Genomic DNA, 27,508 nt, shown 5'->3' with positions numbered 1-27,508 from the left:
TATCTGTTACTTGACGGTGCACAATTTATCGAAGGTTCTGCTATAGGCTTCCGCGCGCGGCGATCAATGAAGACGAGAGTTAGCGGCCGTGGCATTCAACGCCTCCGGGGTGGGTTTGTCGGCTAATGAAAGAAAAGCGCGCCTGTTTAAGACGTCCACGAAAATTGAGATTTCAAGCAGACTGCAAAGTGAGCGTCAAGAAAGGCAAGAACAAAGGGGTACGCACCACGCTCCGCTGTTGAAATCGATCGCAGTTTTTAATGCGGGCTCCGAGTAACGCATTCAACTTGCTCCGTCTCTTCTATTTCACTGATGTCTTGTTAGTCGCGACTTCATTTTTAGTGTCTTTGTTGGCGAATCTAATCTCTTCCAAGCAGCCGTAATCCTCTTATTGGTTCAAGTTGCGGAAAATAGGACCTGGTCTTAGGGTCCTTACATAAAAAAGAATTAATAGCTCATAAATGACGAAGACATCTTCTTTTATGAGCTATTATTTCTTTTTTAAGTATCAACCATCGATATGTCCAAACTTATTCTCTTTTGAGTCCTTAGCTGTTCTGACTTGATATGAACCCAGTCTGCAGCGAAACGACGGGCCAAGGCAGATTTTCTTTGGCTAAACAACGAACCAACATACGATTTGCATGCAAGAAAACATTGCTGGTAACATTGGCCGAACATCGGCAGAGCATTGGTTGTTATACATTGGTTAAACTTTAAATCTGGTAATATTTGGGCAAATGCCTCTTAGAGATTGACCTAGGGTCCATCTGCCACCAATGATGAGTGGGTTTTGGTACAATGCTGACGTACAGCCTGGGAAAGCTCAACATTAAATGGCTGCACGAATTGAAGCATCCGCAGGGTAATATTTCCATAATGTAATCTTGCCATCTACAGTGTTTTCCAAAAGCCCATAAAAGTTTGCTTTAATACTGAAAGGAGGAGTTGGGGCTTTTAATTTAGGAAGTGGTACAGATTTTTACTGATTTCAACACACAAAGCGTTTTTGTTAGCATACCAGAGATTTCTTACCCTTCACACTTCATGATACTTAAAATCCGTATTTTTTTTTATCTCGTATGTTGCAACGAAAGTTGCAGTTTTAACATTAAATACAATTTCCACCTCATCACCATCATCATCAGCCTGACTACGCCCGCTGCAGGGCAAAGGCCTACCCCATGTCTTTCCAATTAACCCTGTCCTTTGCCAGCTGCGGCCACCGTATCCCCGCAAACTTCGTAATCTCCTCCGCCCACATGATTTTCTGCCACCCCCTGCTACGCTTGCCTTCTCTTCACCTTCTCCTCACCCCCGGCCGCGGCGGCGGATTTCGGTGGAGGCGAAATTCTAGAGGCCCGTGCACTGTGCGATGTCAGTGTACGTTAAGGAACCCCAGGTTGTCGAAATTTCCGGAGCCCTTCACTGCGCAGTCCCTCATAGCCTGAGTAGCTTTGGAACGTTAAACCCCAATAAACCAAACCAAATTAGACTTTCTGTTCACCTTTTAGTAGATCAGTAATCAGGCGTTGCAGGCTTTCTTAATATACATTGTGTCGGTCGGAAAGCAGTTGCGATATCTCCTCCGCAAACCATTATTTCAGGTACAAGCTCCTCTCTTGCCACTCCACAGTCTCGAGTTTTCTTCGGGAATACCGCGTAGTAACTGTTGCATGAAAATGCGGAGTTTGTGGGCAATTCCTCTGCGCGGGGGCGCACAGGCAGTCACTCGAGGCAGGACTTTGTACAAAGGGTTTATTCTCACATCGGGGGGGCGGGTCGTCGTCGTGGCAGCTGGGTCAGGTGGTCCTTTCGGCAGGGCTGGTCCAAGAGCAAGAGGCCGCGAGCCTCTCCGGTCTCGCCTCGCTCCCACCGCCCCCCCACTCGGGAAGAAGGGGTCCAAGGCTACCCGCGTTGAACGGCGCGAGATTTGACTTGCCCGCGAGCAGACCCTACAAGTTTTATCTGATGACCGTTACTTCAGGTGCTGTGACTTTGTTTTTTGGTTTTGTTTTGTTTTGTTTTGTTTTTTTGTGCTGACGCTTTTTTGAGGCGCTCCTCATTTTTATTTTGGCATAATAAAAATTAGATGCCAAATAGTAACCAAGTCTGCACAGAGCCGCTTACAATGCGTCTTTTCCGGTATTTGTTCGAAGTATAAAAATTGGCAATAAAAAAATTTGAATATAAGACATTGTCGCACTGACAACAGTAGAGGTGCCATGGCCGTCGGCGTTCGTCGGTGACGGGAGCGGTCGCATACCGCGTCGGCTCCGTGACAAATCGCAATCAATTGCGATACACCAACTTTTTCCCCTGCAAGCCTGGTATTATCGTCTCCAGGAACCTCAGCGGCACCCGTCTACACCACGTTTGTCAAGGTGGGGCCAATTTTTGACCACTTTTCGGTCATTTGAAGCTTTCGTCACGCCGCGGTGGTGCTAAGCCTAACGGCGCCGGGGCCTGCGATGGCCCCGGTCGGGGATCCCTCGGCTCTGACGGCTCCAAATCAGGTCACCGGACACGATCCGCAGTCCTTGCAGATCGTAACAATGGATACCCATCAATCCGAGGATACGACTCATGGCGAGGATCCTCTACCAACCGAGGACGACTACCTTGAAGATATGGTTCGCGTCTGGCGCGGAAAGAAGAACGCGGCAGCGGCATCGAGGGACGCTGGTGCTGGTGCCACCCAGCAACAGGCGCCGGCTAGCTCTGCGCATACGCAGGGCGGGAGTGCGCTGAACGCAGCCTCGAAGAGCTCCCAGCAACTCCGGTGGCGGCCGCAGAACACGCCGCGCATTGAAATAGATGACATCGTCGTGGTGCTGAAACCAAGAAACACGGTGGACCTCAAGGCAACGTTTGGTCCTGGACAAGCCGGCGCTGCAGTCCGCAGCATCCTCGGGGACGACGCAAATGCTGGACTTGCGGTGTGGCCCGTTTGGGACCAAAACGTCCTTGTATGTGCACTGAAATCAGTCGACGCCGCGGAGAAGCTACTCCGGGATATTGTGCTGCTTGTAGGGGAACGGGAGCTACCGTTCCGGGGACACCCTAAATTCTCCGGTGCGTTCAGTCGGGGCGTCGTGACTGTTTCGCCAGACGAAACGTCTGAAAGCGTTAAGCGAAAACTCAGTGCGGAACAAAATGTGGTGTCTGTGCGCAAGCTAGGGAGAACCCCGGTTGCGGTGATCACCTTCGCGGGGACCAAGGTGCCACGGACGGTGTTGTACAGCTACGAACGGCTCCCTGTTCGCCTGTACAAGAAAACAGTGCCAGCATGCCACCGCTGTGGCACAGTGGGCCATCGGGCCGATGCGTGCCCGCGACCGCAGCCGGGACGCTGCGAACGCTGCGGAGTCCAGGTTCCCGATGCCACTCCTGACGGCCCGGCAGAACATGACTGTGTTCCGAGCTGCCTCATCTGCGGAGGCGGCCACCCTACCGGAGCTCCTGGCTGTGCCGGGCGGTTCCGGAAAGCCATCAAATCGAGCTCCCCATCCGGATCGAAACCGAAGACAAAGACGGGGCCCAAGCAAGCCCCTCCGCCCAAAGCCAAGAAAGCGCCAGCCGATCAGGAAATCAAGGCCAAACCCGGCACATCGAAACCTGTCAAGTCCGCGACCCAGGCGGTGCCCCCGGTCCTCAACGCCAGGGACTTCCCGCCCTTGGCACCCGTCCAACCACAGGTGAGCAGTTGGAGTAGGGCAGTCTCCGGGCCCCCTACCCGTCCCTCCCCTACCCGTCCTTCCCCTACCGAAACCGCCCTACAGCAGCAGGTAGAGGAGCTCAGGCGCCAGAACCAAATTCTAGCGCGCAAAATTCAAGAATTAGAGGCCAAACAGGCCGGGTCATCCGAACCAATGCAAGAAGCTGAGCCAGATGACGAGGATGACGGATCGTCCGTAACATCTTGCCTCACTAGCGTCTCGCGGCAGAGCGGGGACACGGTAGTTGGATCTGCTGGTCGCGTCGCCGGCCTAGAGGCACTCCAGCGCCGAACCGAGCAACTGGAGGAGCAAGTGGCGGCCCTCCCGAATCAAATCATGTCAGCAGTCCGCGAGTCCTTCCAGGACATGTTCAAGGGAGCTTTAACGCAAGCACTTCCCGACCTTATGGCCCAGGTCACTGACTCGGTCCCTAAAGCCGTGCAGCCCTGGGTCAGCACCCAAATTAAGAACGCCACTAGCTGCGATTCCCCTCACCTCAAACGTAAGACAGCCTCACGCCAGGCAGCGAAGGAACACGGTTCAGGCTCGGCAGCTGTTGGGTCGGTGCGGCCCCTCGCTGGGGTTGCGCTGGCTCCCGGCCAGAGCTAGTCCGCTCGCCCGTAAATAAATAGAACAAGATGGCTAGCACATGTAATAGGAATGATAAAAACCTTGAAAAATTCCAAACCATCCAATGGAACTGCAGGGGTTTCAGATCTTGGAAAAAACGGTCACACCTCCAGCTCTACCTGCAGTCCCTAGGTGACATGCCGGCACTCATTGCCCTGCAGGAGCCCGGCATAGACGCTAAATTATCAGGCTACAGCACCTTTCAGGGGGGCCCCTCTACGTGCATCCTGGTGAATAAGGCTTACACCGGGGTTCAGGTCGACTTAGACTTGAGTACCGAGCAAGAATATACAATGGTCCGGGTACTGCCTCTCAGACGCCGCGACCCGTCAATACATATCCTCAACATATACTGCCCTCCGCATAAGCCGCGCGTAACTTTTAATGAAATCTTCCTTCGCGCGATAAAAATAGCAGCCAAAGAGCCTCTGGTGATCGTTGGAGACTTCAATGCTCCCAGCCTTCATTGGGGCTACCACTTCGAACAGGCAAGAGGACGTAAGCTGGCGGAGCTCATCTCCACCCTCAGCCTCACGTTGCTCACGGACCCGGCGTATCCCACCCGAGTGGGGAATTCGGTAACCCGCGACACGTGTCCAGACCTTTCTCTCGTTAAAAATGCTAGAGCGGCTGCTTGGGAGAACTTGGGAGATTCTCTAGGCAGCGATCACCTCCTTCTCCGGATTACACTCATGGCGAAGGCAGCGCGCAAAAAATGGGGTCAGGCCAAGCTGACCGATTGGCACAAATTCCGAAATCACACTATCCCTCCCGTACTATTTTCCGGCGGCTACGCGGAGTGGGCTAACCACATATACAACATTCAGAAACAACACGTCACAACATTACAAACCACCGAAGAGATCCCCGCAATGGACACCCACCTCCTGCATTTGTGGGAGGCGCGCCGGAGCTTAACTAAACGGTGGAAAAAGCAGAAAACTAATCGCAAATTACGCGACCGCATAGCCAAACTCACAGAGCAATACTGAAGACACAAAACTACGCAGGAGACAGGACACAGAAAAGATGCAGACAGGACGAGCGTAGTCCTGTCTGCATCTTTTCTGTGTCCTGTCTCCTGCGTAGTTTTGTGTCTTCAGTATGTCTTACCAACTAGCCTCTCATCACACACTTCTAGAATTCACAGAGCAAGCTGCAGCGTATGCTGCCGAACTCTCAGATTCAAATTGGATAGCACGCTGCGACGCCGCAGCTCATCAGATGAGCTCGAAGGGGACGTGGCGTCTCTTTCGCAGTCTAATCGACCCCTCCCAAACGAGAGGGCAGACGCAAAAGCAGCTCCGGCGGGCTCTGCAAGGGTATCAAGGTACGACGGCGCAACTTGCTGACACTCTGTGCGACAGATATCTTTGTCGTACGGAGGACCCACCTGGGCCTGAGTGTATGCACTCTGGCAGGCCCAATAAAACACTTGATGCCCCTTTTGAGTTGAACGACCTTCAGGCGGCCTTAGCAAAAATGCGCCGGAGTACGGCTCCGGGACGGGATCACATTACAGTGAACCTGTTGGCGAACCTACCGGACTCAGCTTACCTCCATTTATTAGAATACATCAACCAGATCTGGCACAGGCGTCCACTCCCTCCCGAGTGGAAAACGTCACTTGTGACATTTATCCCTAAAACAGGTAACACCGTGAATACGGACAACCTGAGGTCCATATCACTTACCTCATGTGCGGGCAAGCTTATGGAGACGATGGTTCGGGATCGCCTCTCTCCATACCTGGAGAGTAAGGGCTTCTTTGCAGTCACCATGTTCGGGTTTCGCCCCCACATGTCTGCACAGGATGTCCTTCTCCAGCTGCACAGGGATGTAATAGGACCCACAACTATGCAACACAATGACAAAGCCATCCTCGCCCTTGATCTGAAAGGGGCTTTCGACAATGTTAAACACGGAAGCATCCTGGCCAACTTGAGTTCTACCGATTGTGGGGCTAGGACCTACGCGTATGTAAGAGATTTCTTGACTAATAGCCAGGCCTTTCTTCGGATTGAGGGCGAGGAATACGGCCCTTACATGATGGGAACACGGGGTACCCCTCAGGGAGCAGTGTTATCACCGCTCCTGTTCAAAATTGCTATGATGCGCCTCCCAAGCCAATTGGCCCGGGTGGAAGGCATTCAACACGCGTTATATGCAGATTATATTACAATTTGGACCACTCAGGGGAGCCTTGGGGACATGGAGGACCGCCTTCAGCAGGCTGCTTCCATAGTCGATGCGTATGCTAATGACTGTGGTCTCCAATGTGCTCCAGCGAAATCAGAGCTTCTGCATGTCAGAGCGAACCCAAAGGATAGGACAGCAATACACATCTCTCTGTCAGGAGGTCCTATTAGAGAGGTAGAGGAGCTCCGTATTCTGGGCCTTTTCATTCACCACAGACTCAGACCGGACTCCAACATTGGTAAACTCAAGAGAGTAGGCGAACAGGTAGGGCGCATGATCCGCCGCGTTTCCAACAAGCGGGGCGGTCTGCGGGGCAGGGACGCGCTTCGGCTCGTCTATGCCTTCGTGACTAGCCGGATCCTCTACGCCGTGCCATATCTCCGCACTACTAAGCAAGACGAGGCGCGAATAGACGCCATCATCCGCAAGGCAACTAAGCGAGCCCTGGATCTCCCGGTGGCTACCTCTAATGCCAAACTCAAGGCATTGGTGGTGCTAAACTCCTACCAGGAGCTGCGGAAGGCCCACCTCGTGAACCAATACACGCGGCTCATGCAGACGGCCCCTGGGCGCCGCCTGCTAAACCACCTACACATCCAACACGACTGCACTCCAGAGGAGGCGGAGCGTATCCCAGTACTGTGGCGCCATATGCTTTGGGTCTCCCCGCTCCCCCGTAACACGGACACCGACATGCACGTAAACAGGCGACAAGCGCGGGCTCGGGCTCTTGAGAGACAACACGGCTCCCGACCCGGTGTATATTATGTAGACGTAGCAGGGCCATCGCCCACGGGATTTTACAAGGCCGCTGTCGTTCACCAGGAAATGCACGTTGATGGACTCTCTTTTCGAGCCCCGAATTCAATGCGAGCCGAGGAAGTAGCGATAGCGCTTGCTGCCGCCCACGCCAATTCGATAATCATCATTACGGACTCCCAAAAAGCATGTGATCATTACTTGGCAGGGGAGATCTCCCCCTTAGCTGCTTGTATTCTAAGACGGACTGCCACTGATCCAACACCCATAAGAATCATTTGGGCTCCTGGCCACCAGGGCTTACGAGGTAATGAGGCCGCTGACGCGGCTGCCCGAGCGCTTACTCACCGGGACCCTCATCCCAGCTCTTCTGGCTCGGAGACTAACCAGCCGCTGCTGCGATTCAGGGAAATTATAACGCATTATAGCGACAACCACCGCCTTTTCCCGGCCCCTGCAAAGGGGCTGAGTAAGACGGAGGAGCGAACTTTAAGGCGCCTGCAGACAGGTACTCTACTCTGTCCTGCAATCTTAAAGCATTACGATCCTAACACGGATGGGCGATGCCCGCACTGTGGGGAGACCTGTGATATCTTCCACATGGTGTGGGCATGTACTCAAAATCCCCACCTCCCCCCTTCCCCTACCGCTTCCAGAGAGGCATGGGAGACTGCCCTCCTCAACTGCTCCTCGCTTGAGTCCCAAAGGGCTCTGGTGAAACGGGCGAGAGACGGGGCATTGTCATGCGGTGTCCAGGACTAGGGACGCCGACCATGTAGCGGGGCCACTCTGTGGCTCCCAAACTCTATTTCAGTAATTAAAAGTTTTCACCACCACCACCACCACCACCAGGTGCCATCTGTGAGCATGGTAGTAGCGGAGATGACGTGTCAGAATTATGTGGGAAAATTTGGTAAGTTTCTACGTTCTGAAATTCAAACGGTGATTTGGTACGCCTGATTATGCAACTGCCTCTGAATGTTTCTCTGAAATTATACGTAAGCTGAGGTGACCTCAAGATTTTTCTTTCCATAGGGTTAAAAACGCGAGGCCTGCCGAAATGAAAAATAGGTCAGTTCAACCTCTTGTTTGGTAATTACATGACCCCGTGCGATGAAAAAAAAAAAAACAACAAGGAGTATAATTTGTTTTCGTCTCCGTTCAATTCTCCCGCGAATGCGCTTTTTGTTCATCGCTCAACTTTATACCCACTGAATGAGCACTCCATCACGCGTTGGCGGACGCATACGCGTTAAATCCATCAAAATGATGCCGGCCGAATAACCGCGAGCTGAAACGAAAATCGGGGAATCAGGAAGGGAAGGCTCGGACGTTGTTATAAGCCCGCTTCCAGCCTGATTATTATTTGCGGTACCATGAAAAGCTTGTTGCGTGCGGGCACGTCCCTAGAGTTCATAATTACCACTCTGCTTTTAGATCAAACTGTAAATTCCCTCCCCCTCTGCCTACTCTTTTATTTCCTTCCCCCGCATGCGTATAAATAGGCAACTGCGGGGGCTAACAATCCGTGCTCGTTCCCTCCCGCAGGTCGTTAATTAAAACGCCTCCTCGACTGGCAGGGAAAAAGCTTGTTTGCTCAACGCAGCGTCTGCCTGAGCAACGCATCAAAAAAAAAAAAAAGAGAATTCCTCGCTTCCGTCATCCTTACCTTCCTGCTAATACGCGTTCACGAAACAAAATTAGGTGCGCTGAGTGTACTTTACCGCCTTCCCGAACTACGCTAATTAAAGCCACCGCACTCATTCTTCTCCTCAACTGTGCAGAGTCGTAAACAAACGCAAAGTAAATACACCTGCACAAAAGGGCCGTTCATCATTCCTTCATGCTACGGCAACGAGCTTAAGCTGGCACGATGTACTTTAACCTTTCTTTTTCTTTTTTTTCACCCACTCAAGCCTTCTTTTCCAATCATCGTCGTCCTGATTTGCTGGCTTCGTATGCTTGTGTGTGTTTTTTTTTTATTCTTAGCCTTATTTTTGTCTTATTCTTCTCTTAGCTCTGTGCGCAATCAGTTCCCTTTCTTCCTTCCTCCCAATTTGGGGAGCAGCGGCATTGGGCACGCGATGCCAGCTTGTTTCGGCCCACCGTTGTTTTCTGAGGCTCCCTGAAGGCGAACATGCTAGCGAGCGAAAACTTGGCTTTCGCATAGTGCGTTTCAGTTTAAACACGAGACGGCGCCTTTCCATCACGCAAACGGAGTTTCGCTTGTGGATGAGTGAAACGGAAGCCAGGATATAAGCGAAACAAAAAGAAAAAATAAACTCGTAACGCAAATAGGACAAAAAAGGAGATGAGAAGAAAAACGAGCAAATCAGTGTCTCGTAGCACGAATACACAGCGCTTTGCATACACACTGATCGCGAACCGCCTCGTCACATGCTTGTGCGGTGGTGGTTTATTAAAACTTTGAAACAGTCGGAACTTCGCGTTCCACTACGTTAAGGCGGATACAGCATGGTGAAGAAGGGTACGTTAAGGAACAGCGTACTAAAACGTCTGGAGAGATATGCCTAGTGATTTGCGTGGGTAGCAATAAGTAGTACACGCCAACAATTTAAATGCTCAAACGCTCTTCACGCCATGAGGTGAAGCACTCAGACATTGGCTTAGCTTTTTAGGTGGTGACCATCAGTGTACAGGATCGGTGAAAAGCGCAGCTTGCTTCCAAAAACAGCGATAAAACTATGAAATCATCTTGCTCCTAAGAGCTCGGCCCGCCTCCGTCACTTTAGCGATCGCGATAAACGTGCGCGTGACAACAGAAGTGCCTGCCAATCAGGTACCGTTCTGAGACTCGAAGTGGCCCTGGTAGTTGGGCCTGTGACTGGGCTGTTGGGGCTCTTTAGGGATAGCAAGTTGCGAGCAAATCTACTACAGGGTCGTTAAAATATTATAAAGGTTCTGTTTTGATTTCATCGTATTCCTTTTTCCCACAGTTTGCGACTGGCTGAACGGACTCGACGCCCCTCATTCCGTCTTCGTGATTGGCTTAAGTCCAGCGTTAGCGAGGCCGCTTCAGCCAATCGCACAGAGCGAAGAGCAAAACAAAATTAAAATTTAATCTATTACACAGGGCCAGGTGTAACTTTTCTCGAGTACATGTGTGACTGCAATGTGAATATAAGTCAACGGGCTCTTCTCCCTCAGTTATACCTTTTCTCAGCAGTTCTATTTCAGCAGCTTTTGTTATTGTGCTCCCGAAGAAATTCATTTTTAAAGCGCAGCAGTGGCCAAGCGGCTGAGCATTTTAATGTCGCCGAGTACCCACCGGTGTTGCAATGGCTACAAGCGTTCCCCTGGCCTAGTTCTCGACTTAGTTAGGGTTAAATGTTTGAGAAATGGGCCTTTGTGCCCACCTTAAGTAGCCGAAAACACCTTGAGCCATGATTCTCTTTGGCCTAAAGCTATCTTTGCGCCATAAAAATTTCTCATTATCAATTAATTTCTAGATATCAAGTCCTTTCTTTTGCGACGCTTGAGAGCCGGTTCAATTTTGTACCACGTAGCCTGCAGGTTCACATCCCTGTACCGTTCTCAGTTGGGATTAATCCTGTTTCTTGTCCATAGGCTGCTTTGGGGTTCGTAAGACGCTTGGAGATTTTTTCCTTCATATGCCCCATAAAACTGTGTATTTTATGGAACCTCGTTGCTTCATTCATTCACACGCGTTGCCCCTGTCTTATGGAAACCCTGCCCATGGACCTCGTAAATTTCCAGCTCAAGCGAGAAACCGTTGGCTGCATAACAACCTCAGTTCTACGTCCCGACCTAGTAATATGTTCTCGTGTTCTCAGGTCTAACTTGGACACCGTTCAATATTCACTGCTCTGTACTATCATCGTTTTTGCGTCTCGTTACCGCTCGTTCCCGTTGTCAACGTCAAATAAACTTTTTCTAACCGCAGAGAGAGTAACCGCGTCCTCAAGTCCTTGCGCGCGGGAAAGCGCGAAAAAGCAAAGACGAACAAACACACGCTGCTTTCCAAGGGCAAAGTTGCAGCTCGCGTTGCTTCGAGCATGCCAAGCTGCGCGCGCGCCATCCTGCGGCGACGAACGCCGCCAGTGAATGCAACGTCAGCGGTGCTTCAGCACCCTGAGAGGATTAACGTATGCCAGCGCGCCGTTCGCTCGCACCCCCTAGCGGTCATTACGTTCATCGCTGACTGTGGGGTTCTGGGAACGCGCTTTCCCTCTGTGACGGCCAACGGCGCGTGCAGCAACCTTGGCACGATGCGCTGCGAATGTTGCAAAGCCCTCGCGGGGACAAACGTTGAGAGAAGGCAAGCTGGGAGAGGGGAGGGGAAGAGGAAGGGGAGCAGAGAAGTGGCGGCGGCCGCAGCTGGCGTTGTTGGTCGTCCCACGCCGTTCCCGAAACTTGAGTTGCGCATTTGCGTTTGGTTCTGACGATGGTTTTCGGCGACGCTCCTTTCTGTAGATCACGTCGGCTAGCGGATGCGCAGCGCTGAGATCGATGTGCCAGCAGCTCGAAATGCGATCTCGTTCTCGAAGGGAATTTGAGATTCGGGCCTTGTTCCCTCGTCGTTTGACCTCCGGCGTTTGACGCGAATGCTTATATTGTCGCTGCCGAAATATTTCTGGTCGGAAACGACGTGCGCTTCGAAAAAAGTCGCGCAAGTGTAGACACTGAATATAATGGGAAATTTTGCAGGAAAACATAAACGAAAGTTTCCAAACCCATGCCTCTAAGTGCCGCGGTGACGAATCAGTGAAAATAAAAATAAACAGAACAGCGTAAAGCTGCAAATGAAATAAATAAAAATAACAATGAAAAAATTACCACACCCGAATAGACACTCTTTTTACTAGGCAGCGGAGCAGTCAGAAGCGCTAACTGGTGGCGAACGTCTCAAAACGCTTTTTCTTGTTTACACAGGGCTTTTCCTTCGGCATTTATTTTCTTTTTATGAGGACTGAAAGCCATTTTGAAGAGAGTGAGGCAAGAATTTCCTTAACATTTAGCGAGCCCAGTCAACATAAGGATCGCACACAGCTTTGATCGCTCTCCACTGCCGCTGCGTCAACAGTTTGGCGTGAATTGGCTAGTCGGCGTAAAAATGATGAGGATACAATAGAATCGACCTAATCAAATCACATTGTTATACGTTCTTGTGTTTCTGCTATATACCCAGATCTTTTCCTTCGCTTTGGTTCTGCGCCTCCTTACGCCCGTGATGAACAGGCTCCTCGATAAGCTACTGCTTATTAGGTCAGTAAGAGGAGACTTGTGACTTGCTCGCTCCATTTACCAGCGTCGCCCGGTCATCGTAAGACGTCAGAAATCCAACGTTCGCTTGCCTCCTATCGCATTACATTGTGAGCGCCGTGACTTAGAAGCGCAGATGCAGCGCTGTGACTGGAAATACAGCAATAAGAATCCCTGACGCTCGAAAACGGGCCCGGGGAGAAAGCGATTATGCTGGCGTTTTCACGATACCTGTTTCCGGCGATCGATCGGCTCCGGTAAATGAAAACAATTTACGCGAATCCCGATCACCTCCTTCTCCGGATTACACTCATGGCGAAGGCAGCGCGCAAAAAATGGGGTCAGGCCAAGCTGACCGATTGGCACAAATTCCGAAATCACACTATCCCTCCCGTACTATTTTCCGGCGGCTACGCGGAGTGGGCTAACCACATATACAACATTCAGAAACAACACGTCACAACACTACAAACCACCGAAGAGATCCCCGCAGTGGACACCCACCTCCTGCATTTGTGGGAGGCGCGCCGGAGCTTAACTAAACGGTGGAAAAAGCAGAAAACTAATCGCAAATTACGCGACCGCATAGTCAAACTCACAGAGCAAGCTGCAGCGTATGCTGCCGAACTCTCAGATTCAAATTGGATAGCACGCTGCGACGCCGCAGCTAATCAGATGAGCTCGAAGGGGACGTGGCGTCTCCTTCGCAGTCTAATCGACCCCTCTCAAACGAGAGGGGAGACGCAAAAGCAGCTCCGGCGGGCTCTGCAAGGGTATCAAGGTACGACGGCGCAACTTGCAGACACTCTGTGCGACAGATATCTTTGTCGTACGGAGGACCCGCCTGGGCCTGAGTACATGTACTCTGGCAGGCCTAATGAAACACTTGATGCCCCTTTTGAGTTGCACGACCTTAAGGCGGCCTTAGCAAAAATGCGCCGGGGTACGGCTCCGGGACGGGATCACATAACAGTGAACCTGTTGGCGAACCTACCGGACTCAGCCTACCTCCATTTATTAGAATACATCAACCAGATCTGGGACGGTCGTCCACTCCCTCCCGAGTGGAAAACGTCACTTGTGACGTTTATCCCTAAAACAGGTAAGGCCGTGAATACGGACCACCTGAGGCCCATATCACTGACCTCATGTGCGGGCAAGCTTATGGAGACGATGGTTCGGGATCGCCTCTCTCCATACCTGGAGAGTAAGGGCTTCTTTGCAGTTACCATGTTCGGGTTTCGCCCCCACATGTCTGCACAGGATGTCCTTCTCCAGCTGCACAGGGATGTAATACGACCCACAACTATGCAACACAATGACAAAGCCATCCTCGCCCTTGATCTGAAAGGAGCTTTCGACAATGTTAAACACGGAAGCATCCTGGCCAACTTGAGTTCTACCGATTGTGGGGCTAGGGCCTACGCGTATGTAAGAAATTTCTTGACTAATCGCCAGGCCTTTCTTCGGATTGAGGGCGAGGAATACGGCCCTTACATGATGGGAACACGGGGTACACCTCAGGGAGCGGTGTTATGACCGCTCCTGTTCAACATAGCTATTATGCACCTCCCAAGCCAACTGGCCCGGGTGGAAGGCATTCAACACGCGTTGTATGCAGATGACATTACAATTTGGACCACTGAGGGGAGCCTTGGGGACATGGAGGCCTGCCTTCAGCAGGCCGCTTCCATAGTCGATGCGTATGCCATTGACTGTGGGCTCCAATGTGCTCCAGCGAAATCAGAGCTTTTGCATGTCAGAGCGAACCCAAAGGATAGGACAGCAATTCACATCTCTCTGTCAGGAGGTCCTATTAGAGAGGTGGAGGAGCTCCGTATTCTGGGCCTTTTCATTCACCACAGACTCAGACCGGACTCCACCATTCTGAAACTCAAGAGAGTAGGCGAACAGGTAGGGCGCATGATCCGCCGCGTTTCCAACAAGCGGGGCGGTTTGCGGGGTCAGAGACGCGCTTCGGCTCGTCTATGCCTTCGTGACTAGCCGGATCCTCTACGCCGTGCCATATCTCCGCACTACTAAGCAAGACGAGGCGCGAATAGACGCTGTCATCCGCAAGGCAACTAAGCGAGCCCTGGATCTCCCGGTGACTACCTCTAATGCCAAACTCAAGGCATTGGGGGTGCTAAACTCCTACCAGGAGCTGCGGGAGGCCCACCTCGTGAACCAATACACGCGGCTCATGCAGACGGCCCCTGGGCGCCGCCTGCTAAACCGCTTACACATCCACCACGACTGCACTCCAGAGGAGGCGGAGCGTATCCCAGTACTGTGGCGCCATATGCTCTGGGTCTCCCCGCTCCCCCGTAACATGGACACCGACATGCACGTAAACAGGCGACAAGCGCGGGCTCGGGCTCTTGAGAGACAACACGGCTCCCGACCCGGTGTATATTATGTAGACGTAGCAGGCCCATCGCCCACGGGATTTTACACGGCCGCTGTCGTTCACCAGGAAATGCACGTTGATGGACTCTCTTTTCGAGCCCCGAATTCAATGCGAGCCGAGGAAGTAGCGATAGCGCTTGCTGCCGCCCACGCCAATTCGAGAATCATCATTACGGACTCCCGAAAAGCATGTGATCATTACTTGGCAGGGGAGATCTCCCCCTTAGCTGCTTGCATTCTAAGACGGACTGCCACTGATCCAACACCCAAAAGAATCATTTGGGCTCCTGGCCACCAGGGCTTACGAGGTAATGAGGCCGCTGACGCGGCTGCCCGAGCGCTTACTCACCGGGCTCCTCATCCCAGCTCTTCTGGCTCGGAGACTAACCAGCCGCTGCTGCGATTCAAGGAAATTATAACGCATTATAGCGACATCCACCGCCTTTTCCCGGCCCCTGCAAAGGGGCTGAGTAAGACGGAGGAGCGAACTTTAAGGCGCCTGCAGACAGGTACTCTACTCTGTCCTGCAATCTTAAAGCATTACGATCCTAACACGGATGGGCGATGCCCACACTGTGGGGAGACCTGTGATATCTTCCACATGGTGTGGGCATGTACTCAAAATCCCCACCTCCCCCCTTCCCCTACCCCTTCCAGAGAGGCATGGGAGACTGCCCTTCTCAACTGCTCCTCGCTTGAGTCCCAAAGGGCTCTGGTGAAACGGGCTAGAGACGGGGCATTGTCATGCGGTGTCCCGGACTAGGGACGCCGACCATGTAGCGTGGCCACTCTGTGGCTCCCAAACTCTATTTCAGAAATTAAAAGTTTTCACCACCACCACCACACGCAAGTTATCATTCGGTCCGTTATGGAGGTGCGACGATTGGGAAAAAAGCGCGGGGGGGGGGGGGGGGGGGGGGGGGCGTTAAATTCTGGAGTCCTTTTGTAGCGTGCATCAAAATTTCCACATAATTAATAGGAACGGCCGCTGTTATTATTATTACAACCGCGCTAATGCGTAACGGCGTTCTAATGCGTCGTTCTTATTTTTCAAAGCACTTTTTGAACTTTTGTATTCGGCCACCGATTGTAGTCTGCCGCCATTTCAGGCGTTCCGCTTCTGCGTTTGCATTTACTGTTGAATATTCATTATTGCAGCCGACGTTTGGCAGGTAGACAAAATGTGTGCAAATAAAGAAAACACTTTTTAAAATGCAATGGTAGACAGTAGTTAAACGACATCAATAAATAAAATTGTTGAAAAATAAACCACATTGCTATTGCGTACTCCTAAAAGGAATAGCTTAAAAGAGCATTATACACGCGAATTCCCTGACTCTAATAAAGCAGTGAGACGAGGTAATAGTTGCACTAAATAACGGGACGAAAGGAGAGAAGGAGACAACACACTAGCGCTTGTGTTGTCTTCTTCTCTCCTTTCGTCCCAGTTATTTAGCGCTACTACCACGTCCAGCTCAATCTATAAACACCGACTAGCCCAGCTCAAATACCTTATAGCCAGCCTTACACTAACAAAGTATTAATTTCTTCTAGCGCTTTGGGCATCCAACGACGCCACTTCTGACGCATATGTTCAGGGTGTTCAGTTATTCTGACTACTCATATGATATTAATCACTTGTCACATTTTATGTTACATACAATGCTGGCCAACCGAATACTGAGGGATTTGGTTAGACGCGCCGAGGATTATTCTGTACGGAAAGCCAAGAGAAAAAAGTACCGACGATTACGTTACTTCCTAATGCGAAATTTGAGCGCAGCAAATAAGCTGTTTCACCTTTTCGATAGATTGAGGCAAAGAAATCGAGCAACACATGTATGCGCTATCACAGAATTTTTTTTTTATTTTTCACACGTATTCCTTTAACAAGGACTCCACTAACAGTTCTTGACAGTCATGAAGGAAGCTTTGTGGTCGGAGAAATAGACTGATATATGTTAGACTTGGTACACCAATGCTTGATTCTCAAAGACGAGATCTATACAAGTGCCTCGCGAGGTTGTCACAGCCGTGGGACGCGTTACGAGCGAGAGGAACGGTATGTTCTCCCGCATAAGTGTTAGGAAATTGCTGTTTGTCTTTATGTCAACATTAAAGTCCCCCACTGCTAACATCGGTGTGGATCGATGGACGGTTAATGCGAGTTGCAGGAAGTGCACGACGTCTTTCGTGAGTGCGGTAGGGGCTAAGTAGGCAGCTACTACCAGCAAGCCGTTGGGCAACTTTGCGGCGCACAGTTCGCCAACTTCATGTGACGTGCCAAACATTTCGACTGGTATTGCAGACAGACCTGTGCGCAAGTAGATAGCGACTCCCGCCGCTCTGTTGTGGTCTCTGCGAGCACCACAGCAGTATAGGAAATCTATGATTTCGAGAGGCTCTTCGGGATCCATCCAGGTTTCAGCAAAGCAAAGTACAGAGGAATGGCGCAGAATGTGATCGTGGTGTACGTCCTTGGCATGTGCGGCAAGGGAGCGTACGTTAAGAATGTGGTTGTGAATGATGAATCAAGTGCTGCCAGCGAATGACGCGTCCATTGGCTGTCTGCGTGTGTTACTGATGTGTGGTTAACATGTTAAGCTTCGCCTGTAAGAGTGGAACGCGACAGCGTCTTGCAACGCTGCCAGGGAGTCCACAGAACGCCATCGCCAATTCGGCTGTACGCCTTGCTGGACGGTAAATTTATTTTTTGAGGAAAGGAAATGTATCTCTCTCGCATATCTGGGTGGACACCTGCACCTCGCCGTAAGGGAAAGGGGGAAGATGGGAGTGAACGAAGACGCCGTATTAGCTAGACGCGCCTTCGTTCATTCCAAACCATTCATCTGGCATTACGGAGGGGCTAGCGTGCTCGTATCGCACTCCGGAGACCCTGGTTCGATTCCCCAACTCGACCAATTTCGTTCTCGGTTTTATTGATTTATGCGGTCTAACTAGAAAGGTTAATTAGGCTATTTCATATTTATATTCTTGTATTTCTATCCATCGTGTTCTGTCATTAACCTGTCAATTGTTGGAACTGTCTAGGATGTTCGACACAACGTATATGAAACGAGCAACGTCTTACTGAGTGGGGAAGTGCGTGGTGGTGGAGGGAACGCGGCTTCGTACTTATCTGTTTTTTTTTTCAGCAGCGTCTCCTTCCGCGGACGCTGTTGTCGCTGCGGCGCGCGTCTTTCTTTTCTTTTCTTCTGACCTCTTCATTCTCCTCTATAGTAATTAGGCTAATTGATTAATTAGGCAATTAACTAAACTCAGTCCAACTTAGTTGCAGCATCACTATACGATCCCTTTGATTGGTTGCATGGTTACTAGCCAAAGTACAATTGGCCCCATTTGAAATTCGCGCACTGTGACGTCACGAGCATTTCGACCAATTGAAAAGCGTCACATTGGGGGCGGAGCTGGTTACGAGGCCGACGACGACGCGAAACCCAGGAACGGACGCCAAAGAGCTGCGCTCTAAAAATTGGCAGTGGTTTAGCTCTGGTTAAACCAGGAGGATTGCGAAAGCAACGAGGAGAGAGAGATAGAGGCGATGGAGAGCTCGCGGCAGCGGCGGCGGCCCCGGCACGCTAGCTATGCACCGGTACTGCGCATGCGCAACTGGCGAGCGCGGCGGCGGCACCTCTGAGTCACCCGCGCAGCGACGGCGGCGGCGCGCCACTGTGCGCTGTGTGACGTCACTGCTCCTCGCGCATGAGCAGTATGGCCTTTCGTCAGCTCAGCTAAATGGCTCGGCGACTCGCGTAGTGTTGCTTTCGCAACAAAGAAAAAAAACAGCCTGAGGCTGAAGGAAAAGGAAAACCTCAACTCGTTCCGGATAAAATACGTGCACGGCTAACTTTTACGTAACTATCAGGAACCCCCGCAAGGGCGTACTTTATGCAATTGTTCCGTCGCTAGCAGCAGCAACACCAACGCCGTAAGAGCCAATAAGAGCAGCCAGACGGAATGAAGCTCGCGCGTCGTTGAACGAATGCCCAAGGAAATACGTTGAGCGAGAACAACAAAAAAAAAGACAGCGCCAGCAACGAAGAGCGGCAACTCAAAAGGACTTCTCCCGAGGAACAGGTCTGCAGAGCCAGCGAATGTCTCAGTATGACGTGTTTATTGCACGCAGTCGCAGGCGAAACGGTGGGAAGCAGTACGCCAGAATGGCAAGAGGAATGGTGCATTGTATCAGCACGACACACTGAACGGATATCGCATTTGCTCTATTCGACGACTGCGTGGATCTAGAACTGGATTGGCTGACTCGGCTTGCGGCTGTTGTTTTTTTTACTTATTTGCTTATTTATTTGTTCTTTAACTTCTCGTAGCCATGCCTCTTTCACTATGCTTTCTTGCGGGACCGACGTCTAACAGTTCCCGTGGCCGACCGCATAACGAAAGGGTTTCGCCACTTCTGACCAACCGTAGCTATATTGCCAGTCTCCCATTTCGCCATTCGCGTGCATTGTGCAACGGGCGACTGCACGTCGAGCAGCTCAATTTGCAAAAGTGGAGCACCGCACTCGTCAACCAGCGAACGGAAGGGCCACCTTCCGGAGAACCCTTCGATCGACTGCAGGGAAAAGAAAGTAATAAATAAACAAACAAAATAGTGGCTCTTTCGTAGCTACTTGCCCTTACCACTGCCGCCTTCGACAGTGCATATTTTTTTCTTTCGCTCTCTATGCGATTCTTGTTACTGAGCTGTGTACTAACGACGTGCTAGGAATGATGGCTTGTGCTTAAGCCAGTAAGTGCTATGTCTGACCGCTGGCTTCCGTTCCCTAGGAACTTGCCTTTCCGTTCCCAGTCTTCCTGATTTTTTTTTATTCAGGCCTTTTTTGTTTTGTTTTGTTTCTCTTACACGTACAGCGACGTTCGCTTGAAGGACAGAGGGGTGTTTTAGCCCTGTGTCCTTCGCTGCCGTCAGCCTATGGAGTAATGTCCAACTGGCCTCGGTTCGTAAGTGACGCAATACGTGGCGCGGAACGCATGCTAATTTCGCGGCCTCGCAACCCCGTACTCTGACTGCCTTTGCGAACCCAACCTCTTTGCCACTCAGTAAACGCGAACATCTCCGCTTGGTGGAGCAGCGATGCATAGTATCTTGCGAAAGAGCCTCGACCGACGCTACTAGCTGAGCTGTATCAGCTCGAGAATATCGGCTTTATTTAGTTAAGCACTCCTCAGTCCAGGGATCACGTCCATCGGCGCATTTTTTTTTTCATTGTTATCTTAAATTTGATTTTTTTTTTTTTCCCCTGTGGTCGTCTCAAAGCATGTGAAGACCTTTTTTCCTATTCAGTAGAAAGGCATCGAAATGGAGGACCCAGCCGGAACCAGCAAATCAATTTTTTTTTCAGATTGTTCGCTTTTACATTAAGGTCACTGCACTACGTTGCTACACCTCTTAAACTACAGTACAACCATCCATAAATGATTTTCACAGCACGAACGACGCACTATGGGTAGTAGCGAGGTCGAGGCATTACGACGACTTCTTGCCGATTCACAGCTCGATAATAAAAATAAACAAATAAATGAAACCATCCACCAGGACTTATTCCTTATAGCAAATAATGTACTCCTTCACTAAACTAGCCAACCCATCGTGTTTTCCGAATCAGATATCGAAGCCACCGTACGCATCCAGAGAGGCAACATTGAACGCACAGAAAACGAGCACATTCCTTAAAACCTCGAGTCCTTTGTCTTTTTTTTATTTTTTGATGGGTACAATCCGCCACGGAAACTCAAACACGGTCGTCCCTGCAATCCACGCTGAAACCGTAAAAGGAGACTCGCCCGCCTACAACGGAAGACTTCTTCGACTGCCGCCGATACCACGCGGGGACTGGCTCGATCGTCCTGGCGGTCTCTAATCAATGAGGGAAGCAAGGAGGGGGGGGGGGGGGGGGGGGGGGCAGTCCGGGAGAGCTCACGAACGTGCGGCTGGGACCGATACGTGACATGTATTTCACTTTTGCGAGGATGGGTCACGGACGGCACGAGAAAGAGCGAAGGAGCGCGCTAACAAAACAATGCTACGTTCCAAAACGTGGTAGACAGTCATGAGAAAAAGAGAACAGGGGAGAGAGAGAGAGGTTGGAATGAGAGGAGGAGGAAAAACCCGGCGGCGTACGTAGCGAAACGCGCAGAGCTATCGGGCCGAGTCGATTGGGGCGCGTCGACCAGGCCGATGGGGGTTTTACGCACTTCTGCAGCTGCCATGAATCATCTGCCGCCCGAGAAGGAAGGCACCACGCCCGCGGCAACAGCTGCCCATTGTTGCCAGCCTGTCTGGCTGCTGCGGCGCGCGCGGTGGTTGCCGCTCTCCCCCCCCCCCCCCCCCCCCCTTCCCTTCCCCACCCACTGTCTCTCTGCGGGCTTACGGTATCAGAAGAAAGTGCGCGCAGCTATGACGGGAGCGTAGATGGAAATAGGAAGAGGGGCTCCGGATCATATGGGCTGTTTGTTGTCCTCGCTCTTGGGCTGTTTTTTTTTTTTTTTTTGTCAGAGTGCGGGCAATCGGCAATGGTGGCTCAGGAAGCTAGCTGGAGACGCAGGTGGTATTGTGGGTTTGATGAAGTCGAAAGACCTAAAAGAATGATAAGAAAAAAAATACAAGATTGATAACAAGCGGTCGTCCTAAGCTTTCTGAAAGAAAGACATCTGAAGTGCAGAAAACAACCATGTGGATGGCGACGGGTGGAGAGAGAAAACTGGCAATGTTGAGCTCTCAAAAAGAGTGAAAAAAGACGCAGTGCTTCGCGTTCATTCCCTACTTTTCAGAGTAATTTGCCTCATTCTCTAAGCGAAGAGGATTCAGTGACCTTCGTAAAACTACCAAGTTTGTTGTGCATTTCAAAACATAAGAGGCCTTGCTACATGATTATAATGCCTAAAACGCAAACGCATACGAACTTGACCGCAGTTCTAAGCTGTTTAGTCATGCCGCGATATCAAACCGTGCTGCGGAATGCAAGAGCAAAACTCAATCTTATATGCTGATTGTTTTTAAAAAACGATTAGTATAGTAAGGAAACTGCGTATTCGTTGAGAGTAAACGCTAGATAAAGTAATGTGCATTCAAAGCAAATATACAATGCGACTCTTGTGCACTCTAAATCTGTAGAAGAAAGAGGGATGTTATCATTAAATCAAGTAGTCATGTTATGACGGCAGAGCATTCTCTAGTCGCAATTAAGGACTTTCAATTAGGCTGCCTCCATTTTATCTGCATAAAGTGAACTGAATATAAATCAGAGTAAGCTTTCAGCTAAGTGCCCTCGCCTTCCATTCACATGTACAGTGCTGTTATCGTGGACCGTGACAAGCTGACATTTTATGCATTTTATTTAAATTCCCTTCACTCTCATTCAGATTCGCGAGTAGTCCAGTATTAGTGCAGTGGCGACAGTTACAGTGATTTTAACTGCGATATTATTATTATTTAGAAGGTTTCTCCTCTTCTTTCGCGTAGCGTGCCTTGGTCAGGTCAGCCTTATTGCTAGAGTAACCTTTCGGTAATGCTGTTATTAATAACCACGGTCGCATCAATTTTTGAGCCTCGAAAAACAATCCATGCCACACCTAACTGCAAAAGAAAGCAACACAGACTCAGTGCGCGTGTTCTGGGGCGCTGCAGCTTGACGTAATATACGACTGGTCAGAGACATCTAGGTTGTCACTAATATTTCACAGACGCTGGAGGGGCGCAGAAATTCAGCGAACGCGAAGTGACACCCAACAAAGCAGCGACGGGTGGCGGCGTTTTCGGCAATTTACGCGCCCTCTGGGAGGACGCTACTTCTTCAAGAGAATTAAAATAAAAAAATAATCTCAATCTCTACGAAAGCGTAGATGAACAGTTTTCACTTTTGCGCCTTTTCCTGTTTCTCTCTTTCCTTTGGGTTTACTTCTTGAAGTTGATTTATTTTCTCAATGTTTTGCCCGAGTCGTTCGTTATGTGAGGCGGTGAAGTGCTGGCAGGCCAGCACCAAACGACCAAGACGCAGCAGACATCAAGCGTTACCTCTTCTTCTCATTGGCAGAAATATACGTAGACAGCGAACTGAACACAATGCAAATGGCGACTATAGCGGTACGCGCGACATTCTCAGGAGAATCAATCAATCTGTTAATCAACAAACCAATCGACTAGTATATCGCTTTATTCCAATAACCCGTTACTGATGCCATGGGTCGATGACAAAAGGCCACAAAGTCAGGCTTGACGAGATCCACGACCCTTTTTACGTAATCGTGTATAGATTTTGCCGCAACTACTTAGCGTGAGCACAGCTAGTGGTCTTCAGTAAATTGAATTAGAGTGCATAACAATTGCAGCATAACTACCAATAGTAGCAATGTATAGCATAAATACGAAGACAGCTATTCAATTCCGATACAACTACATAGTTGTTTTGCCCCCTCTTTATGACTGGTTCAAGCGCTATGAGTCCAGGCTCGAGACAATGGCGAAGAGCGGGCGCGGACCGTGGATGTCGCTTGAGCCAATCATAAAGCGGCAAAGCGATAGACGTAACGCTATTCCCTTCCCCCGTTCCCCACCCTCATCATGATTTCACCAACTGCCACGCCGATGACGATGCAGTTTCACCGAAATGAATTATTATTAAATTCCCTGTTCAAACAATTCTGCGCAAAGCGAACTCACGGGTTTTTCTGAGAGTGACTTTTGTTTCAGGCGAATTTAGCATCGTTCAACATCACAAATGGAATGGTTTTTAATGTCATCTAGCGAACCCAGTAAATAATATTTTGCTGAACAGAGAGCTTTCTAGCACGTCATCCGCCATTTTAATGCAGATAGATTTTGCCAGGAAGAATAATATCATTTTTTTTTTTTCGTCTGAATATCGAGAGCCACCCGCATCTCCGAAACAGAAAGTGATCGCGCGATCTTTCGTTTCGTGGCATTTCGATGTCAGAACTTTCAACCACGGTGGCAATTCGTACGAAATTTTGTGCACGCCTGTGAAATGCCTGGTGCTTTGCGTTGTAAAACTAACAAACTGACCTCCTTGGGGCCCAGATAAACTATTTAGACAGGAAAATGTTCGTTTTAAAGCCAAATAAAGAGCGGCTCCTGACAGGATTAAAATATGACTATATACTGTAATTATAATACCATAATTATTATAGACTGCTTCAAGCAGGAATCACGGCATAAAGTGGCAGCAGTGCAACAGCAGTAAAATTCCTAGCAATTGGATGGAAACAAAGCCATTTTAATTACTTTAGCTGGGAGGGGGAAGGAGGGGGGGTCATCAGCCTCAGGAAGGCCTTCAGCAGGCGGCATAAAGTTAGAAAAGGCCTTCCGGACTTCCCCCTTGACTCCAACTCTTGTCGCTTCCACAACTGAGCAGCGCATACGAAAGGCCATCGACCGCTGATCAATAATTCATTGGCACCCAGATCTTTATGCGGCGGCCCTTTCCCAAACCGCGGTCCGTCAGTGTCCCTCTCCGTCCAGATAGCGGACGAGGAATGTAGCACGCCACCAGAGGTCCTCCCAATGTGCTGGTTCCATAGCGGACCTTGACGACTAGATAAAGAGGCGTCGGTAAGGCTATACTGCGCTCGCCAGCATAAGACGGGCTTTGGAAGAACGGAGCGCCGCAAGGATTTACGAACACACCATAGAAAAGAACACAACACAAAAGCCCACAACAAAGTGCTCTTTCACATATTGGAGGCTCTTGAGCTCGCAGTCTTCTCTCCAATAGTGAAAATCGATTTACTCGCTACAGCCTTTATTCGGCAAGCCCATCAGCTTTTCAAGCATGTCGTGTGCGTATTTAGGGCTTCGAGTGTGATCGCAGTGGCACTCCTGAAGCATGAGTACTTCCGTTTTGTTGGATGCCGTCTTACACGCTGCACGAAACTAGCAAGAAATGCAACTTTCCGGACGGACTTCTTTGAATGCGATATTTGTGTGTCACTTCTGACCGCTTGGATCATGCGACAAATCGTGGGACACCTTCAAGAACTTGTACTCCTTTGGGAAACAATTTCCCTTATGAATGAATGAATTTTATTGGATTTTCGTTTAAATTGGGCCAGTTTCTAGCCCCACCTTTCGCACTAATGCACTTTTTAAAACTTACAGTTCTAGTCTGTTTCTTCTCCGTTCTAAGTTATCCTCTTCTTTTGTCCTAAATCATATTGTTTTGATTTCTGCGATGTTGTACGCCTCAGACATCCGCGCCATTCTTGAGGCAGAAGGGGAACCCGGAAGTTTTCGGGTGTGACTTACAACAACGCCTATTGGTGCGCATTTTGCTGAGGAGAAAGTCTATCATGCTCTTGACACAATTAAGAAACGCATAAATGCAGGAAGCACAACCGCTCTTGTCCTTGTTTTTCAGGCTGGCTTTCTTGCCGGCGTACGCGGTACTCTTGTTGTCGACGAAGTTTGTACCGGAACGAAGCCTAACGATGCCCATGACAAATTACTTGAGTCGCGAACGAACGGAGTGCTGCTCATTAATATGGAACACTCCCCCTAGGCTTCATATTTGGTTAAGCACCTTCGGCAAACTTTTTTTTCTTTTTCTTTGTGGAGTGCTCGTTAGTCGTGGTTTGGAACTACCAGCATGACGACAAGGATCAAAAAAGCGTGACATCATTGGAACACTTTTTTTTTCGACGAGTTTTCATGTGTCTAAGAAGGGACCACCGATATGATATTGTAGGTCGTGGAGGCTACTCTCACTAAGAAGCCTGCGCAGGCTACAGCTCTTAGTGTTGTCGGTCATCTACAAGAAGAGCTTTTCCTCCCTTATAACCTTAACTCCAATTTCTTGTGCCTTGTTCTTGAGTAATTTGTTCCTGTGGGCGTCCACAGCAGGTGGCGAATATCCGCAACTGCGGCCGGTGCGGAAAATTTCACGCATATGCCGAATACTCCATCTTCTTTATAGTCCCATCTGCACGTCACTGACGGGCAAGGGGCAGCCCAAGCCTTAATCCTTCTAAGGAATTCCTCTAATCTCGTTAAGTTATGAGTGAGGGAAGAAATGCACGGAGCAATCAGGGCATGTGTATTGAAGGGAACGCACGAGTACAAGTTGAGTAAGCAGGGCCGAGGTCAAAATGGAAGCTGGTGAGGGAGGTATACGAGTTTAAGGCAAGATGTGCAAGCTTAAACGTCTTCAGCCATTTAGTTAACGTACTGTGCACCTTCTTGTGACCAGTGCATTTGTATTCGTTCGGTTATTTTCACATTGAGAGCAAGCATCTCGTGAGACATGCTTAGTGTCTTTGTAACTCTTTTGAATTATTTAATGGCCGCTAAGGAGTCCGCATATATATGGGTTTTTCTGACAAAAACTATATTATTCATAGTCTCCATAGCATCACGGGTAACTTAAAGCTACGTCACAAGCGGGTCAGGGTGACCCGAAACGTCGTCGCGATGTGGGGTTATCTCAGGGCACTGCTGCTACGCATAAAAGGCATGCTTATTCTACCCACCAACTTATTCAGGAGACGAAATTGATTGGTTGCTGGCGAACGTTATGCAGCGAGTTTTCATGATATCATCACCATCGTCATAATCTTCACCATCATCTTACCTACGTCCACTACAGGACAAGGGCCCCTCCCATCGGCCTCCGATTAATCCTGTCCTGTGCCAGCTGCGGCCACCTTATTCCCGTAAAGTTCCTTATTTCATCCGCCCACCAGGGTATCTTCCTCCCTATGCCACCCACCTTCCTTTGGAATCTACTCCTGTCCCCTTCAGGTTTTGTCTTCGAACTGCATGTCCTTGCCATGCCGATTCCCACTTCTTGATTTCAGCTTATTGATTTCTTGATGGCATCACTAACTCGCGTCTCTTCTTTAAACCACTCTGCAGTCTTCTTGTCTCCTAACGTTACTCCGGTAATTATACTATCCTAACTTATCGCACTGTCCGCAGTTTAAGTTCCCACTCCATTAGTGAGTACTGGCAAGGTATACTACTATGTAACTTTCTTTTTGGGATTATCGGTAAACTGTTATTCATGACCTGAGTGCATCGTGACCAGATGCACTCCATCCCATTTCTATATCTGCAAGCCTCTCATGGTCCGGATTTGCGATCACTACTTTCCCCCCTTACCACTTCCAATATGCTTCGTGTCGTCTGCATATTTGAAATTTCGACTGGAACACACATCTGGTTAAGTTTTGGCGCAGTCGATGCGCTAATTGTCTTTACTGCAAGGAGGACGCAAAACTTTTGAAATGACCGTTCCAAAATGAAGAGAAATCTTTAACTAGATAAATATGATCACGTTATCTTTACGTAAACTGAAAGGGATTTACAATACTGCGAAGCGACCATGTAGCATGGCAGGTGTCTTAAAAAATGGTGGCACAATTGGGAGAACATATCAGAAGTTATTGATTAATTAATTAATTAATTAATTAATTGATTGATTGATTGATTGGTTGATTGATTGATTAAAAGCATCTTTATTTGTTCAATATTCTCAGAACATGTGGGTGGGCCACCT

At 49.7% G+C, this 27,508-nt stretch overlaps 1 protein-coding gene and 1 pseudogene across 1 annotated transcript in view; both read left to right on the top strand.

Annotated features, from left to right (window-relative positions):
- LOC149340921 (uncharacterized) overlaps window positions 1-27,508 on the top strand; it is a 114,853-nt gene that overhangs the window by 31,507 nt on the left and 55,838 nt on the right. The gene's annotated exons all lie outside the window — the stretch shown is intronic.
- On the top strand, window positions 12,847-15,784 carry LOC149340922 (uncharacterized; annotated as a pseudogene).

Source organism: Amblyomma mixtum, chromosome 6 (genome assembly GCF_055824585.1).
Source record: "Amblyomma mixtum isolate Tamu chromosome 6, ASM5582458v1, whole genome shotgun sequence".
NCBI classification, from domain to species: domain Eukaryota; kingdom Metazoa; phylum Arthropoda; class Arachnida; order Ixodida; family Ixodidae; genus Amblyomma; species Amblyomma mixtum.
This window is presented reverse-complemented; position numbering and strand designations above follow the sequence as displayed.